This window comes from Erigeron canadensis, chromosome 5, assembly GCF_010389155.1.
Source record: "Erigeron canadensis isolate Cc75 chromosome 5, C_canadensis_v1, whole genome shotgun sequence".
Taxonomy (NCBI): Eukaryota; Viridiplantae; Streptophyta; class Magnoliopsida; order Asterales; family Asteraceae; genus Erigeron; species Erigeron canadensis.
Genome location: NC_057765.1, coordinates 44,955,887 through 44,969,991, shown reverse-complemented (window position 1 = coordinate 44,969,991; position 14,105 = coordinate 44,955,887).

Genomic DNA, 14,105 nt, shown 5'->3' with positions numbered 1-14,105 from the left:
GGAATTGAAGTCCCTCGAATTTCATCATATAATGAAATTCAAAATTCTTTCATATTTTTGATGGAATGTTTGGAATTCCATTCAAGTCTTGATAACACTAAATCTCTTATAACTCTTTGATTATTAAATTATCATATTATATTTCATAAATATATTATTATTATTATTAAAATTATTATATTTATAAAACTGTACTTATTATTATAATTAAAAAAATTAAGATTATTGTTAATAATTACTTCGTATTATTTAAAAATTGCTAAAAACTTTATAAAAAAATTATTAATAATTTTAAAGTTTATTAGTACTTAGTAAAAATATTTTCTATATAAAAGGCTAATTTTAGCTTGTAAAGTTTAATATTATTCTATATAAAAGAACTATTTTATAAGACATTTACTAATATTTATAAATTTTTAAAAGATTTATAAAAATATTATTTTACAAAATAATATTTATATAAGTAATTATATCTTATAATAATAATGTATAAAAAGTCTTTATAATTTTATAAAAATTTATAAATATTTATAAAAATTATTACTATTTAATTAAAAAAATTTCTAATACAAAATAACTTTAGTATAGAAATTTAATATTATTCTTATAGAAATTTTTTTTTTAAAAAAAATTGATAATATTTTATATAAATTTTTATATTTTGTAACTTTTATTATTATTATTATTATTATTATTATTATTATTATTATTATTATATTTAGGGGTGTTCATCGGTTCGATTTTCGGTTATTCGGTCTATTTGGTTTGGGTTTTTCGGTTTTTTTATTTTTATTTTTCAAAACTAAAACCGAACCAAAACCTAATTCAAAATAGAAAAACCAAACCGAAACCAAATTGGAATTCGGTTCGGTTTTGGTTTAAAACTGAAAAAACAAAATATGAAAAACACAAATGCACCATTTTTTTTGTCTAAGTTGTGTTCAACCAAAATAGGTTCATAATTTCATATTTTCACCGAAATAATAAATTTTGACTTCAAGCACAATAAGGATAAATAAGTAACAAAACTAAAATAGCTAAACTCTTGTTTGTCATCATTATTAAAAATTCTACATCATGTTTTTCATAGTTTGTCAATTGATTTTTTATAATTTCAGAAAAATTTAATATAATAAACAAATAGACATAAAAAATATAAAAAATACATTAATAATTATCCATACAAAAAAAGATACGTATTAAATATTTTTAATCACTGTTGAAAAACTCATTGAGTCGAGTCGGGTACTCTTTGAGTACTAGCTACAAGGTAGAGTGCCGTGTCGGCCGATTACTCCGAGTACTCCCCGACTTGGCCATTTTAACCTCCGAGTACTCACCGCATAGACCCAAGTTCTCCCACCTTACTAGTCGACCGAACCGGGAGCGCTTAGCGACTTCCGCAACCTTGTTTTTAATTATACATAGTAGTAATATAAGCTATTCGGTTTTTTCGGTTTAACCGAATTCATTATCATATACCCATAATCAAACCAAAAACTAAATATATAATTCGGTTTCGTGACAAACCAAATCCAAAACCAAATTCAAAAACGGTTTGGTTTTTTTCGGTTTTTTAAATGGGTCGGTTTACAGTTTTATCGGGTAAAAACCAAACCGCGAACACCTCTAATTATATTATGAGTTCCATTCAATTCCGATCATTTAAACTATGGGTGAGCAAAAACTGAACCGGAGAACCAAAAACAGAAGAAAAAAAAACTGACAAAACTAAATTGAAAAAACCAAAACCGAACAAAATCCATTGGTTTGGTTTTCGTTTTCTAAAACCGAACGGATCGGTTCGGGTTTCGGTTTCATATGTCAAAAAACCAATTGAAACTGAACCGAACCGAACGATATTTTTATTTATTTTATATTTATATCACATTACATTTTTATTTATTACTTATAATTTGTAAATATGTCAATATTTTTAAAATTTTTGTCTTTTTAATGTATAAATTTATATGAATTGTATGTTTTAGATGAGAACATACAATAAAATCAATTTGTTTTGTAAAGGTTATACCAATTTTAACACCTAAAAAATATAATTAATTAATAAAAAGCATCTCTATATTATAGTTTCTATATCATATTTTATTTCTTAACAATTGAATGTTAAATTTATAATATAATAAACAAAAAAAAGTAAAAGAAGAAATTATAAAAAAAAACCTAAACTGATCCAAACCAAACCGGAAAACCAACAAACCGAACCGAACAATAACCGGATCCAATGGTTTTGTTTTAGGCAAAAACGACTCAAACTGACTCATACTCACCCCTAATTTAAACACGCAAAGATTATAATTCAATGAAATTTCAATTCCTGTCAGATTGCAATTCAATCATGAAAGAACCCGACTCAATAAACCGAAAATACAAGATTTTATTTTATTTATTTATTTTTTTTTACCCCCATTGCGACTCAGTGGGGTTAGGACACCTCCCACTGCGACTCAGTGGGAAATCTCTGATCTGTGAGCGAAAAACCTCCCACTGCGACTCAGTGGGGTTAGGACACCTCCCACTACGGCTCAGTGAGAAATCTCTGATCTGCGAGCGAAAAACCTCCCACTGCGACTCAGTGGGGTTAGGACACCTCCCACTGCGACTCAGTGGGAACTTTCTGACCTGCATCTGATGCAAAAACCAGCCATTTGACATACCAAACAACTCCAAACTATAATATTCATTTGCCCAACTTCCACAAACTAAATTTCAAATATTCCAACAACTATAAAGACACATTTCAAACACATTTACAACATCAACGAGTACACAAATCAAGATTTCCATCAAACGGGTCATTTGCCCACTTTGACACCTTTTTGACCAAATTTATGAATTCACAACTATCCAAAAACTTTACAACTGGAACATTTACAGAAATTTACCCAAAAGCATGACCCCAAACTAAAATGTACCATGAGCCAAGAAATGAGGGACAACTAAGCTTCTATACCAAAAGATCGTCATTCGCCCGGGAATGACCTAATTACCTTCAAGACGTCCAAAATCGCTTCAAACTCTAAATCAACTATTTTCAATCAACAATTAATAGTTTCTTCCTCCGGAACTACCTATAAGAGGGTAAACATCTAAAATATAAGCAAAGGCTTAGTGAATACACTTGCATACAATTATACATACGAAGGAGGGCAAAAACACAAAAGACTATCGCATGTAGCCAATGATACCATCATATCATCACTTGCATACTCACTTTTGCGCTAACAAAACATACATGGATCCATATACGTTAAAAAATAATCTCAAGAGGTTCTTAGGGCTCAAAGTTTCTTAGGCCTTTATCTCATATCAACTATGGGGTTCTTAGGCCTCATAAACAATGCCCCACATGGGCTTAACGCCAAACCAATTACCATGTTTGGAACATTCACATCTCATAGTAATTGGCCTAACGTATACATAAAGGTATGCAAATATACTCACCTCCTCCGCAACAAGGACAATTAAGCTATAACAATAATGCTCAACAAGCTCAACCTATAATCATATCATAAAAAAATGCATTAAGCTTACATTCACAACTTGACTAGCTCAACCTAGTCTTACTCAATCACTAGCCTTTCTAAACCCAAAACCCAACCCATTTGTCATTGAGTTACTTTCATTCTTACAATAACATTAGGTAGCTTATTCTACCCCTTTTCCTCATCATTTCAATAACTAACAAAAAAAATCCATCTTTTCTCACAAATTGACATTATCACATGTACTTATCAACTTCATAATCAAACACATTATATAACTCAATGACAATTAGGTTAACTAAGGAATTAGGGAAAAATTACCCATAATTCATTCTCTAGCAAAAGCCCCCAAATTGGTTCACTCATGAACCCTAATTTCATGAGAAATAATAAAGTTAAATTGGGAAAATTCATTACCTCAACAATGGAAGACAATTACTTAAGGTTTTCAATTCAAAAATCTTTCCCCTTTTCTTCTAGATTTTCGGCCACCGCCCTTCACCATTCAAACCCTAACTTTTAAATTTGCTTGATAGAAAATGATGATGATGATGATTAATATTATGATTTCTATCTCTGGATTGAAGGAATTAAACTTTGATCTTTGATGAAGGAATGAAGAAGATGCATGAACAGGTGAAGAGCAAGTTTAGTGGAAGTGTGAGTAAAGAGAAAATGCAAGTGTCTGGCACTCTCTATGGGTGCCACGACCCACCTCAACCTTTGTGGGTATTTTACCCGCTATCCACTAAAATTCCAACTAAATTAACCCCCGCTGCAAAAATAAAATACTAGGAATTTATTTTAATGTCAAAACTACAAAAAGGGGTTAATTTATTTATCTTTAAAACCTTGGGGTGTTACAAATCAAATTCTAATTCCTTTAACAGATTCCAATCTTTTAAAAAAATTCTACGAACCATGATAGTGGAAAATGGAAAATAACTTGTTGATACTTGGTGGGTATTTTATTTCAATAAAAAAAATATTTTAAAAAAAAATATGTCATGTGTTTTCACTTTCATTGCCATGTATCATAATTGTTATACTCTTACGAGTCACGAGTCGACCTTTACGAGTCGAGTCGATTTATACCAACTATAAGGTGGCTCGTTAGGTGACTCTTACGAGTCGCGGTGTAAACTTGGACCGAGTCAATGCGAGCCACAAACTTATGATTGTAGTAGTTTGATATTATGATTATATATTATATATCATATTTATTGTTGCACTATTTTGTATGTTATATATATATATATATATGTGTGTGTGTGTGTATGTGTGTGTGTGTGTATGTAGTGAAGGAATCAAGTGAGAACCACATATACGGTGAGAACCGTGAGAACCATTGAAAAATCATCTCTAAGAGCTTTGCCCTTACAATTAAGGGTTACGCCCGTACCGTAACAACCGTCACCATTTCTTGGATCGCCGCCCATCAAATCCATACCATTCCCATATGCGTCCGGTGATAACCCTTTTAGAACGGATGTAGGGCAACGCCCGTACTGTATCCATACGTTTTCTTAACACGTAACTCATATGATTTATATATATATATATATATGATCTTTTTAGTACAAATTTGGAGATGAAATGTAAGTTTATGACTCAATGTATCGAATATGTAATATTATGTACGAATTTGGTGATAAACTAGTACAAATAGATATATGTATTAAGATAATCAACTTATATTTTATTTCTAGATATGTCATATATATATAATTATACAATATTATGTAGTATACAAAAATGTCAAGACTCTTACGATTTGAGTCACGAGATGTTTCGAGTCGAGTCAAAAGGTACGAATCGACAGTTATGCCATGGATTGCTTTTCCCCTCTATGTTCCCAATCCCCAACCTCGCACGATGCATATTTTTTTGTGTTGTTACACTTACACTCTTTTCAGCTAGTTTGTATGAGCATTTAATTGCATCACATAAAATGAAAAATCATACCTATTAAAGGTTCACTTTTTACATATATGAGATGAGTAGTGGCGGTGGCGAAAGCGGGTGGTGTTAGTGGCGATGGTGGTAACGATGTTGTTATTAATTTAAAAGTAATTGATGTAAATGATAGTGTAGTTATTTTATGATTAAGGGATGTATCTTCTTTAAATAACTTTATTAAGAATATTTATACTATATAAAAATTAACTTTTTATTTTTAGAAATGTTGAAACTTGTGTAATATTTACACATAACACCCCTTAAAATATTTTTATCTATACAAATCTTTAACATTAATAATTAAATTACACTATCGATCGTTGATTTTTTAAAATATCTACATTAATCATTTACATCAATTACTTTTAAATCAATAATTTACACTACTCGACACCGCCTCCGCCACCAATAGTCCCCCCTACCATCACACTGTCACTGCAACAACCACTAACGTATTGCGCAGGTCCTGTACTAGTATCTACCAAATAAAAGTATTTCAGTAGTATAATAGTTCCTATTACGAATATACTAATTAAAGATGAAAGAATATTTGGGAATAGGACTATGTTGGCCCCTGTATTCAATTTGGAACAACCATTTTTTGATAAGTTATAACGAAAATGTATCCTCCAACGAAGTTACTTGTAATTAACTACTTAAATACAAGGTAATTTAAAATCCCAAAATTGGAGAAAAAGGGACTATATACTATATGTGTAGAAATAATATTGAATTACAGGTTTATAGAAAGTATTCAAGTAATGTCTACTTTTTAAACTAGTAAATTCACTTTTGTCTTTCATCTATACTTTTTACATTTTACTGCAAACTTTTTACATTTTACTGCACAATACTTGCATAATGCAACAACGGTGATAGTGAAGACGTGTGTAGTAACAGTGATTGGTAGTGATGCTGACAACAAATGGTGTAGGTAATTGATATAAAAGTAATTGATCCACATGGGATATCGAGATATTTTAGAAGATAAGATAGTGATTGTGTAAATTTAAATCATTAAGGGTAAAATGATCATTTCGTATCTAACTCTTTTCAAAAGGGTTTATTAAGGTACCTTGGTCAATTCACAACTAGGGATGACAATGAGGTGGGTATTGTCGGGGATCTCAATCCCCATTCCTGTACCCTGTTTTCACTTGTAATCTCCATTCCCATCCCCGCTAGGGAATTAATTTACATCCACATAATACCCGTCTCCATCGGGTATCGGGGATACCGTTTTTGAATGAACATGAATTTATCTTTATAGAAGATATGTAAGAGAATGTGTATTTTGACATTTTCTTTCTATGTATAAGCTGATATATATGTTAAGTAAATGATTAATAAAGTATAACACATAAAAAGTATTAAACAAAAACTCTAAACTTAAAATTGATTCTAGAATATAGATAAGAACTTAAAGTGATTCTAATAAATATATATATATATATATATAGTATTTTCGGGTTCGGGTATGGGGATCGGGGATTCACGGTTTCTCATCCTCGTCCTCATCCCCATCGGTGATTAGATTTACATCCTCATACTTGTCCCCATTCCCGGTCAACTAGGGGATTCTCCGGTCAAATTGGGTGCGGGTATCGGATTCCTCATCGGGTACGAGTATTTTTGTCATCCCTATTCACAACTAAATTTTTTTTTTTTAACTATTTCTAAAAATAAAGGGTATAAAGAAAATTTATATAGTAATAAGAAAAGATGAGAAAATACAACTCCCCATCAAAATGACTTTGGCCTTGAGTTTTTCAAATTTATGAAAGATTCAAAGATTCAACCGATCGAAGCGTGGGCTTAAAAAGCTAGTTAGATTAATTGAAGTGACAATAATTAAACGTTAGATCCCTTTCCTCACATATTCTACAAATTTGAGGTATGATGTTTGATCTGTTTAACATACAACGGTGATTCTACGCAACATTTAAACCCCAAACATATACAAAGATAACTTGTTTGTACATGGGTATATAGAGAGAGAAAAAATTAAAAAAAAAAAAAAAAAAAACAACCCTTAAGTAGTGGTCACAACACATTGAATAAAAGAATGCCAAGAGAGTTATGAATGCTTAGCTAAATATAGATGCTACATGATAAATTCAAATTGTAAGTTTCCTTTTGCAAAATATATTGGTCCCCTTTTCAATAAACTTTACATTCGAAGGGGAGTACGTAAGTAGTAGCTGTTAACATTGGCATATTAGGAGTATTTGGAACAATTAATTAACACTTTGAACGAACCTTTGTATATGATATTTTGTATTAACTAGCATATTTGTCTGATTGTAAAAGTAGCATTTGAACCAACTAATTTAAAACGAACACATGATATAATTTCATTGCTTTTGTTTTATATACTGAAGAATCCGAAAAGTAAAAATGTTACGAATATGCCAAATGAGGTAATTAATGCAAGTAAATAAATGTAGAAAACTAGAAATAATGGAATATATTTTTGTTCTTTTTGTAGGCATTAATTTGTTAGTTTGCAAGGGTAGGTTTGGCTCATAACTCATCACTTTATGGTGCCACAAAATCCTATCTCGTTACATTAACCATTTGTTGTCTTCCAAATTCATTCCGCCCACACCTTCCTCGATCTCTTGAGTCTCTTCCTCCTTTACATATCATATGTTCATGATTACTAACCAGCATGACACTCGCACAATGCGATGACGGTCGTCGTGGCATCAGTGTGGTGGTGAGAGCGACTGTTGGAGGTTGAGGCGATGTCGAGTGGTGTAAATTGTTTATGTAAAAGTATTTGATGTAAAAGGTTAATGAAAATATTTTAAAAAATAACGGATTAATAGTATAATTTAATTATTAATGTTGAGGAATAATGTAAGTGGAAATATGATAAAGGGTCTAGGTGAAAATATTACAAAAGTTTCAACATTTTTAAAAATAAGGAGTTATTCCTTTTATAATATGAGGGAAAGTGTCTGCGCATTGCGGCGGTGAGATGGTAGGGGTGATAGGTCATAGGAGGTGATAAGTCATAGAGTGTGATAGTCAAATGCTTTATCCGTACGGGCTCCGCCTTCGCATTTAAAATTCGTCGAAAGTATATCGAATGACATCTCTAATGAAAGAGCATGAAATTTTACGAACACCCATACAAAATTTATAATTTATCGATATACGGTTTTTGAGATATAAGATTTTGAATGAATTAGATGAATAAAAATGATTTATGAGTGAGAAATAAAAAAATCAGTGGTTGAAATTTGAGTAAAAAGAATAAAATGAATGGTTGAGATTTAAGAGTATTATAGGTATATTAACTAAGGATGTTTAAATTAAGGGCAATGATCAATCCTCCTAATTTATTAACCTAAAAATCCTCCTAATTAATAGGATTGTGACATACTGACATGTAAAAAATCAGGGGGTGAGATTAGAAAAGAGAATTAGTGGATTTCATGTGTTAACAAGGGGATATATTAGGAGGATTTTTAGGAGGATTGGTTAGGAGGATTTATCATTTTTCTTAAATTAATGAATAAAGAAGAGGGTATTTAGGTACTTCAAATCATGAATTGAGATTTTCAAAAAGGGCAAAATGCTTTATAAAATAGTATAAATAGATAGTATAAAAGTATAGATTTGGGTAACGTGGTAATGGATAACGACAACGGTGTATTCATTAATATTAAAGTATTTGATGTAAAGGATGATAGTGTAGTTATTTTAAAGGTTGAGAGATATATCTTGTAAATAGTTTCATTAAAATAGATAGAGATATTGAACCTAGTGAATAACATAAATGTATAGTTGGTAGATAGAGGTTGAAAAACATTTTTTTTTTTTTAAGTATATTGAGTAGATTTAACATATGGATTGATAAATGGTTAAAAGTAATTTAGACATATTAAAGGCTAAACATTAAAAAGAGTAAGATTGATCGTCTTTATAAGGAAATGAAAATAATATATTAAAGTTTTGGTTGATCAATAACTTTTAAATATGATTTGTTTTATCGTGTATAAACTTAAAACATCTAACTAAATACGGAATAGATATGTTTAGCATGAGAAATGATTACTGAATGTAACATCTTAACTTGAAAAATGATTATTGAAATGCAGATGTGTTTACTTAACTAACAGTCTATGTTATATAAGCCTGTAAAACCGGTTTCGATGTAAAATCCATGTTGATCTTTGTAACATGTGTTGTATAACTTATATAAAAATTGATAATTATAGCACAATGTTTGATTAATCTACCAATTATGTACATGAACTGCTCAGTTGTATCCAGTGATGCATTAATAAAAAAAAAACATGATACTATATGGGTTCACTAACTTTATTGGGTAAATATCAATGAGATTACCTATGGATGTGGCTAATTATGTTAAAATGTCTATGTTATGTAAAGATCTCATAAAATGTTTATGTAACGTAATGAACTTTCAAATTATGGTTATTGGATGTACTCGGGTATATGTGGCAACCATATAAGCTGCCACGTGTAAGTTTTTAATTGGTCAAATACATCCAACAATCGGGATTTGAAAGTTCATTACATAACATTTTAGCATAGTTAGTTTTTTTGAACATTCAGTCGGAACACGACATCGGGGAAACCTCACCGTAGATGATGAAGCCTTGCACATACCCTAGACAACGAAATGGTTGACCATGGGCTGTTACAATTATTCAGGGAACCACAGGGGGAGGAAAACCCCCAACTAAGCCGCTCGAAGGCACAACACTTAAATTGGGGTAAACCTTGCCCCCTCCAGCTTCGAACCCAGGATCTCTGGATACAAAGCCTTCATAGAAGGACTTGGGATACCGCTGAGCTGTGAACCCATTGGTATAATTAGTTACATCCATAAATAATAATCCCAATATCAATTTGAATTTTAAGATTTTAAGTAGGTTAATTGTCTTTTTGAACAAACAACCAATGTTTTAAATACGGATATAAACCGCTTGTTATTATCGGTATCAGAAGGTACTCCGGAATTTTAAACCCGATATTTTTTTTGGTATTTTCACTATTCAATACCGGCCGGTATTTTCGGTATTCCCGATATTTTCCGATATTATCGTTTCGGTATTTCTAGTATTTTCATTTTATTATTTTTTTTAATTTTTTTATTATGATACTTTAATGTTACTTTTTGTTATTTGTGAATTTTAAAACTTATATTTTGTTATAAAATATTTATTTGGTATTATTTTCTTGTGATTATAATTGTAATTTGACTATTTTTGTTAAACTGTAACCAGTTTTAAAGGATTTTATTTAAATAAAATAAAATAAACTAAAATAGTTGTACCAGTCGGCATAATTCTAGTAATACCGATAGTACCGGTAATACCGGAATTTTTTTTCCCACACCGGTATAACTAAAATACTGGTTTCTAAAACATTGCAAACAACCAGTAAATTAATCTAGAGATAAGTATATCGAAATGTAATTAAATAGCTAAGACCGAAACGTTATATTATGCACAAACTACGAGAATCTTTATTGTATGCAGGAACTTAGTAAAATTATTCAAATTATGTAAGATGGTATACGTGACACTCTATATGAGTTGCCACGTGTAAGTTTTTAATTGGTCTGTCATAGTTATTTACATAAATTGAACAATTTTACTAAGTTCGTACATACAATAAAGGTACTCGATAGTTCGTGCACACTGACTTTTTGTACATAGTTACTAAGTTACATTATGATGTACTTAACCCATTAATCTAATATTTCCTCCGTCCCTTTTTTCTTCCAAATTTGACTTTTTTAGTTTTTTCCTTTCAACTTTGATACTAAAATAGTTTTGTTTTATATAATTTGTTGAATTATATAATCGTTTAACTACCATTTCGTCTGAATTATATAATCATTTTACAACCATATTGTAAAGCAAATTAAGCATCGTATCGTATATGCACATTAATTAATTAAAACTTATGCTAATCTTGTACTAAAAAAACATTAAAGTTATACTTTGATTCAAAAGGACGATATTTTTAAATTCGGATCGGTTAACAATACACTAGTATTCGTAGAGTTCTGTCCATATATATATATATATATACTAAAAAAATGCAAGATGTGTTTACAACCTAAAACTAAAAATAATTCAAGAGAATAGCGAGATAATAAGATCAACTTTTTTTCCAAACTAGTGTAGTGGGAAAACTTATTTACCAAACTAGTATAGTTTCAATAATATTTACCATTTTAGTATAAAACATAATTAAACATTATATTTATATTTATTAAATATAATAAATAAAGATATGTTAGTATACAACTTAATTAAACATTAAATTAGGTGGGTTGGTCAGGGGTATTTTCTAAATCTATTATGTGGGTCTCGAAGATGAGTTTTCCCCAATGTCTCGGGTTCGAATTTTGGGTTTCTCATCTCAAGGTATTTTCCATGAGGAGGGGATTGGAGGTCCAACAATTTGTTGGTTAAAATTGTTTTCAGCACGTCTGAATCGAAACTAACTTTATAAAAAAAAAATGTTGATAAATATACAAAAAAATCACTAACAAAGAAATAGTAAAATATAATGGTATTTCTGTTAAAACAATAGAATAAATGATAAATCAAATGCGGATCGTCGAATCAATGGAAGAGACATTTCTAGAGAGGGTGTCATCCCATTGAGAATAACATCTCTGATTAACTACAAAGTAATTGCTTTTAGCTTTAGCTATTATCCTATTTATCTCAGATTATTAATGTAAAACCCCGCTAAAGCGGAATATATGAAATGCACAGATAAGCACAAGCACGCACAGTACAAGTTCGAACACAGCCAATAACATTAAAGGTAAGAAGTATCATAAGTTATTACAGAACATAGGATATACCCCAGAATAGTCAATATCAAGAAAGACAGAACAGTTGTCTTTACAGAACGAAGTCTTGAACTGACGTGAGCAAGAGGAAGTCTTCACAGCTACTGATCTTGAACGTACGAACAATCACCAAAGGAATGAGCTGAGGGAAGGAAGACTCCTAAGCTAAAGGATCTAATAGCCTAGCCTGAAAAGCATGCAAGTTCAAAAGGGTCAACTACGAAAGTAGTTGGTGAGATTCACATAAAGTACTTAATAGGTATACATGGTAATAATAATATGTATAATAAGAGCAAGTCATAAGATCTGTACGTTTATCAAAAGTACTTCGTAATAGCAAGGTCAGTTTAAGAACAAGTAATGTACTTTATATGTATGTATATAATTACTGCTAACCCGATTGGCCAAAGATGAACAATAATATACCAGTAAGCTCACGTAAACAAGTAAGCTAAATATATGATCCAGATCAGGACAAGTACAGATAATATGCATCCTCCAAAACTGTAGAGAATGAGGGTGGACCTACCCTAACAACGCTGTCCATAATTACCTATGGTTCATTCCCTGAACTGTGGGACATGAATTGATAGCAGTAAAAATAGAACTCATACATTGAACAGTAAGTACATAATAACGACATGTAAATCAATATGAATGTATTCTAGATCCTGCCCATTCAAGATCTAAATACACTTTAGAAGATAATTCAGAATCATTTCATAAGTATTTTCATACGATCATATAATAGTACGTAGAACAGTTCATGAACGTATATATATATATATATTTATATATATAAGTACAAAATAGTTTTCATGCTTTTCAGTCCCAGATAAAGAACTTTGAACAAAATGTACGAAAAGGGGATAAGTGAACTCACAGTGATCTGGTACACACACAGTTATTGAGCAAAGAGAACAAGCACAGAGATAGATAGGTTATATCTATCGGGATCCAAGCACACCTTGACAGAAACCTAAGTACACGTTGTTAATCACATAATATGTACATATATTAGTCTTGGTGATTATTTAATCACAGAAATGTTCTTGATGATCCGATGATTTGGTCCTTGAAGGACTTAGAATGTTTGTCTCGAAAAGATTTTGAATGTACTTAAGTACTCGAACAGGACTCAATTAAATGTCTTTGAACACACGCACAAGGTAGACCTCATGATAATGAGTTTAATCAAGTCTTGTGTTAATGTACCTTTTGTCTTAAAATCCGACTAGCTGCTCATAATATTCGTACTTTAAATTAATTGAGGAGACAAGGAAACTAAGAGTTCATCCGGTATTTAAGTACGTAGTTAGATTGTTTAAGGTTCAAGCGCGAGAAATTATAAGTCAAGTTCGTCTAGGGTTTTGGTACAAGGTCGATTCTCTGGACTAGCGTTTAGGTCGTCCTAATGGTTATGTACTTAGATCGTTCTTGTGGTTGTTTAATTAGATCGTTCCTGCCTTTAATAGTTTAGCAAAATCGATTGTTTCAGGAGTTAATCGTCCTAGTGTTTCTTCCATCGAATCGTCTTGGCTCTTGTAAATTAGATCGTTCTAGGCTTCTTGAAATTAGATCGTCTTGGAGGTTTAGCTAGTTAGGTCGTTTTAGTGTCTAGCTAGTTAAATTGTTTCACGGTTCCACACTTTAGATCATTCTATAATTTTGTAAAGAGATTGTTTTATTTATCAAATTAGATCGTTTCGACTATAGATAATTTAGGTCGTTCCAGGAGTTTAATGAACAAATTGTTCTTGAAGTTTTAATGTATAGATCGTTCTGAATTT